Here is a 6,935-nt window from a genome sequence, read left to right as displayed (position 1 = left end):
ATGGTATGGTACAGTGGAAAGAATGAGTGTCGGTGAAATAGATGATCTAGTTCCTGGGAATGGAACATTCCTATGCTCAATGCAGGGAGGTGAAAAATGGTCAATGACACTCAAAGGTGTGTTCCTTCCATGGGTCAAGGTGTGTCAAGCTGCATAAGCCAAAGGTATGCAACGTTGATTTTGCAGTCGTCATGGTCAAAATTTGGCTTAAACACGAGTCCAAGTGAAGCCAACTCTAGGCCAAAAGGTGCAAATAGTGAACATGCAATGCAATAGTGCAACTCAACACAAAGTAGCCTCTAGGATATAAGGCCAGAACGAAGCGAAGGAGAAAAGAAGAATGAGTCTTCATCGCATAAGTCATGGTGGGACTACAGAGGACTCCCAAGCCTACTCAAATCGGAGTAGCATGGGCAACAAATGTCAGTGAGGTGCTAACTACGATGCCCATGTAAAGGATTGCTTCTACCATCGTGTCATGATTTAAAGAATTGGCGAGTGAAGATGGATTACGAACCATAACATTATGGGATCGAAACTATGGCAGATGTATCGACAAATGGAGGTTAGTATGCATAATGCAATGGAAAAATGGTGTCCCTAACCTATATGCCAGTGAGAAAATAATACCTGCCATGACGGGTCAGTAGTCATGGAATCATCTCGAAACTATCGAAAAAAAATCCAAAATGTCCTGAAAATCAAACCATTCTCGACATTCCAAGCTCCCAAGTTAAAATTCACATCAGGCCAAACAAAATAAAATTTTGAAAAAATTTTGCATTTTCAAAACCTATAAAAGAGTTTTTGGACTCACCATTTTCACCATTTGAGTTTGAGAGCAAAGAAGTGGAGCAAAAGAAGCAAACTTCCCAAACGCCAAATTCAACCGTTCAGATTCTTCAAAAACCTCCAGGTAACTCTTATACTTGTCTTGCAATTGATTGTGACTAGTTTAAGAATTTTTAATTAATGTTTTACTGTTGAATTTTATTCCAAAAATTTCACCGTGGCATATACGTGGGTTGGTAATATGAAACCCACGTACACGCGGACCCTATATGCGACTTTGTGCAAAGGGACTCACGTATACGCTGCAAACATTTTTAAACAAAAACTAACGGTTGAAAATCATATTTTCTTCAGGATGCCGGTCACTTGGCGAGAAAGAGAGCATACCGCGGTGGATGATGAAGTCATCAACGATCCTAATGCTTTGGATGCCCTACGGGGATGTGGTTTGCTTAAATTCTTCAAACTGCCGAACATGAAAGCAAACACACGTCTGCTTGAGATGCTCATTGATTACTTGAATATCGAGGATGATGCCTTTATGATTGACCAGATGCCACTCAGGATAGAAGTGGAAGATATCTATTTCATCATAGGCCTTTCCCGAAGGGGAGAGGTAGTACGTTCCTAGGGCAGGACACAGAGCTATCTCTCGGTCGAGGACTACATACAGATATATTAGCCGAGACATCCAAAAAAGGTTGGAAGTCAAATTTCCATCACACATGTGGCGAGTTTACCGCTGAGGATAATCCTGTTCACCATAGCTCGAGTGAACAGATCAGCTTCTCTGCACCAGGCATCACGGCTAACCATGAGCGTGGCAATTGACTGTCTCACCACTGTATTTGACTGGTGTACTCCTCTTTTGGCTAGCATGAAGAGCCAACTCACTTCTATCAATAGGGGGCAGACCAAAAACTTTGGATATGGAACTATTCTGTGTTATTTCTTTTTTGAGAGGGTCCCAGCACTTTGCCCTAGGGTAGCAGTTTCCATCAGCACCCCACGAGATCCATGCATGGGTAGGTGGGCCGGCCTAATGAAACATCTAAGGGGTGGGGACATTCCATGGACTGCATTTGATGATGAATTCTTTACCTGGTGGGATCAGCAGATCATCGCCATAGATGACCACCCTTATGTTGGGTTCGATTTCCGAGGAGATCCCGATCTAGCATTACCACCGACCACAACATGGGGCGACATTGGTAAGTATTTTTTATTTTATGATTTTTTTGGATTTTTCAAATATAGTAATGAATTTTGAAATTTTTTTTGATGGGATTCAAATGACTAATATGATGATCATGTTCCAGATATTGGGCCAGTACGACCAGATGGGTTTCCGCGGCACGGAGGGCGCGACCGAGGAGCCGAAGAGATGGCTGCTGATACAGAACGACTTCTACATACCGTTCAACGACACTTGGTGAGACTAAGTCACCGAGTACTGATGGCTGCTGTAGAGGACCTTCCTGAGGATATGCAGCGTCATGTGGTTCGCATGCCACGTGACTAAGTTCGCACTTTTCGGCGTGTGGCCAATGTGATAGCTACCTACTTAGCCGCTCATCCTGAGCCGGGGCACTAGATATACCAGACATGATTATGGGCATTTGAGTCCCAATTTTGTATATTTTTTGGAAAAAATTATGTACACTCAAGATGTTTTATGATATATATATATATATATATATATATATAGATATATAGTTCAACTTTTTAATGCTTGATTTTATTGTGATGAATGATTGATATGCCAGTCTAATGCTTGATTACCGATAGAATCAGCTAACCAATTATGAGATCTTGGAATGTGCAAATAAGTAATATAAGTAAACGATCTTTGCAACAACCTCACCCTTAAATATTGGTGATATAAACGTGGATCCCTTACCCAATAAATGTTGTTCAATTATGACACTATCAATTGTGAATCAAGATAAACTACCAACGAGTCTATTCCATAAGAAATTGCCTCGGATAGTAAATTAATGACGACATTATACTCAGCCATGTTGTTTGAAGCGGGACCAATGCATACGCCCCTTGATACCATCAATTAACCAGTTGGATAGTAGAGTACCCAAGCTGTGGAAGCAAGATTCCGAGTGTGGCAACTAGCACCATCAGCAAACCCAAAATAGACCAAGTCATCCATCAACACCTGCCACAGTAGACCAAAAAGTGTTGATATCAAAAAACTCTCGATGAGATATGTATAAATATACATAATGTAAAAAGAAGCCATTACCTAACTCCTACTTAAGCAAAGTACTTCTTTAGGTAGAGCCCATCAGGGGGCTCCGCCCACTTGTTCCTAGGGATGTTTATCGGTACAATTATCGAACCAATAAATACACTTCCTTCAGCGTATAACTGTGTTGGAGCCAAAGGAACCATACAAACATCACTAGTCAGACTGGAGGACTTGGATTCGACTTCATGCGAAGGGGAATGAAAACATGACCAACGATGTAAATCTTCCAAAGGTTGATATATAGTCGTCATTGCTTCGAATATCATTTCATTAGATGGGAAAATGATATCTGAGCAATCCAACGCAGAAGTGGAATCAAGGTTCTGAGGATGAGCCACATCACCATCTATGTCATTCACAAAGGAAGGAGTAGAATGGTTGTCTGCAGAGTTGGTGACAAAATCTCATCTAGGCTCTACTGCAAACGTAAGAGATTCTATTTCACCCACCTTGCCATCATCCGATATGGTCGCAGATGAAGATAAGGGTCCAGGATCCAAAAAATAAAGAGCTTGAATAGACTCTTTCCATAAAGGGTCCCGGGAGGATGAAATTTTATTTATTCTAGCCGTAGGAGGGGGAAGATCAAACGTACCCATCAATGAAGAGTACGTCCCAACTCCTAGATTCTCAGTAGGCAGACGGGGGTTATCCACTAAGGGAATAGTAGAGTACGAAGTTGCTCGAGGATTGACTGGAGAATAGTCCAATTGATCAACCTTAACAATTTTTCCCTCATGAGGAAATCAAATGACACTAAACAGAGTCGAAACAACAGCTTCCATTTCGTATACCTAGTTCCTTCCTAAGAGGAGATTGTAGTCTAGGTTAGCGTCAATGACTTCTACTTCAATATTAACGACCTTCCCTCCAACACACATAGGAAAGGTCGGGATAATCCCGTATGGCCTATGAGAATTACCATCAAATGCTATCAAGAGGGTAGGTGAAGGAACAACCAACGGTGATCCAATGGCCTTCCAGCATGACATAGACATGACACATGTGGAAGCTCCCTCATCTACAACCGTCCGAAAAATATTCGTTTTCTGGTAGGTAGACTTTATCTGGAAAGCCATGTGATGAGGAAGTCTCTTTTTGACATTACTCATATCAAAAGTGAGAGCTAAGGAATTGCTTGGATCTACTGCCCCCATTGCCGACAACAAGGCACTTCTTTGAGCAAGACACAACTGGAGAACCTCTAAAGAGGACATAGCACATGGACTCTGAGCCAGATCCTCAACGATGGAGTAATTCTGGGCTGCCCTAATATTAGGTTGATAGTCGCACGTTTAGCGGACACTTTCAGTACCCGTGGTATAGTCTTCACAAAGGGTCACTCAATATGAAGTGGGTTGTTAGTTTCAGGAATTTCCTTACCCTTGGAAGTTTCACCTTCACCATAATCGCGTGACCATGTGGCCACATTGGCGTGAGAACCCATCATGAAAATATATGATGATTTTTCCCTTTCCTGGTTGCCCCCTGCAAAGGTACCAGGGTTTGAACTAGCGCCAGCAAGAAGTTCTTGCCCTTGGGGAAAAGGGTTGGTGAAGACAGCTTGACAACTAGAATCCCGTTTCTGCCCTAACAAGCACTAAGCATCTTGAATCTTGGGGCAGAGATGCGTTAAATGGTCTCCACCACATAACTTGCATGGAAACTTGAATTTCTTTCTAGACTCATTTCTACCACCACCAGCATTGTTGCCGGATTTATTGGCGTCAGCCTTCCCATCTTGGTTCTTTTTCTTACCTCATCCTTCCTTTTTACCATTGGAATTTTGATTTCCTTTGGGGTTATCAGATTGGACGGCATTAATCGAAGATGATTGGGAAGCCAGAGGGTTAGACGATGTGACTTGGTTGTTAGGAGCAGTTTGCAAAGACAACTCTTGCAATTGGCTCAACAAGTTCACCGCATTTGTGTCTATAGACCCAACAATCCCATTTGCATGGGGTCCTGGCTTCGACTTGGCTATATCAACCTTAGATCTAGGAGCATCTGGCAAGTATTTTTGTAGGATCCCAGACTGAGAGTAGATCAATTCTAATTGCTGGGCCCTAAAAATGGCTTGCTCCTCAGAACAGACTCTGGACATGGAGACATCCTTAGAGATCTCAGGTTGTAAAGATTTCAAAAACCATTCAAGATAGTATTCCGGAGGGATTTTGGCTTTAATGATCCTCTTTCTCCATCTCCATTCCTCAATATGGTCATAAATGTGAGTTGCCTTATCTTGATGAAAAGTGGTGAGAAGTTCAGTTCCAGCATCATAACGGATAGACAATTGGAAATGATTTAAGAAAATATTAGCTAAGTCAGCAAAAGATGTAAAGCTGCCCCTTGGCAACTCTATATACCATTTGGTCGCACTACCAGTCAAGGTGCGTTGAAAAAGTCTCAACCTAATTGACTCATCAATAAGGGAGTTCGATGAGCACCACAAATGGAATGTGGTTACATGGTCGCCTGGGTCTTCACTGCTCTTCCCTTCGAACTTTGGAATGTCCGAAGGGAGTTTGGTTGGCACCGGAGGAAAGGCCGGATTGTATTTCATTGGATCATTTGTTAACTTAGTGAGGTCTGGCAAGTTCAAAGTTGCCAGAAACGGAAGCCTAGGAGGACCTTGGGGATTCCACCTAGACTGGGTGGAGCTCCCAAAGTTCTAAAAAGATTGGCCTGGATTTTGGAAGGGACCAGGTTGCCCAAAGTAACCAGTAGAACCAGCTGAACCAAAAGCCAAGCCTTGTGATCCAGCAAAACTCAGAGTTTGACCAACTCCGGCCGCAAAGCTTCCATAACCAGCAAAGCTTCCTCCTAAAGGATTATAAGGAGTTGATAACCCCTAATACGGATTCCAAGTAGAAGCTAAGGGAGGAATACTTTGAAACGAACTAATTGTGGAGTACGGCCTATTCCCTTGTTGGCTGAAAAACAGATTCCCAATTCCCATGCCAGTAACCACAGGGTTAGTCCAACCTTGGAAAGGATTGCTGCTTTGTCCTGTAGTAGAAAAAGGCATAGATCCTACTGTCAAGTTGGAATGTGGTATATGACCACTTCCAAAAGGAAAACCCTAGAATGAAGCCGATCCACCCATCACGGATGTGGTGGAACTAAACAAAACTGACGGAATACCCTGTGAATGGGTGCCAAATGGGAAGAATCCAGAACTAAAAGCATTGGTTTGGAAATTTCCACTCGTGGAAGGAATGGAGGTAGACCCAACTAAAGATGTGCTAGCAAAAGACCCAAACAAAGAAGCAGAGGAGTTGGAAATTGTTCCTCCCCCTTATATCGATGTTGGAGTCATCATAGTTGTAGCACTTGTAGTAGAAGCCATGCTTCCAGTAGTGGTCATCGACGGTAAGTGTGTAATGTGACCTGGACTTGACGGTCTATGCGTTGGAGTCCCAACGTATTGTAATACTTCCGGATGGCTAGAAGGTAGGGGAGAATTCAGAGCCACTAACGACTCTGAGAGTTCTTCTACCTCTATGTTATTCTCTGTTTGAAAGAGAACTCGAGAAAGAACTAGAGTGTTCCTCTCTTGCTCTGCGGAAGTGCCAGGCCTTACTTGAACACTAATGCCCCCGAGAGGAGGATCAATCCCTGATGCATCAGCTGCCATGGCACAAAACCCACCAACAGTATTACCTCTGTGCCTTCTAGGAGAAGGCTTTAAACTTGGTGGTGAAAGACCACGAAGTCTTTGAGACCGTCTAGGTGATCGGTCAGCCACTTTGAATTTTTTTTTAAGATCTAACTAAAGACTCAAAAAATTGAAAGCTAGGCCAACTAAGAGCATAGAGCACACAATATAAAGTCCCTAAAGATATCAGCTAGTCAAACAACTTCCAAGTATTTCTGCTCC

Source organism: Pinus tabuliformis, chromosome 6 (genome assembly GCF_031772625.1).
Source record: "Pinus tabuliformis cultivar Carrire ecotype Pingquan chromosome 6, CPIR1, whole genome shotgun sequence".
Taxonomy (NCBI): Eukaryota; Viridiplantae; Streptophyta; class Pinopsida; order Pinales; family Pinaceae; genus Pinus; species Pinus tabuliformis.
The sequence above is the reverse complement of the archived record's forward strand: the minus strand, read 5'-3'. Positions refer to the sequence as shown.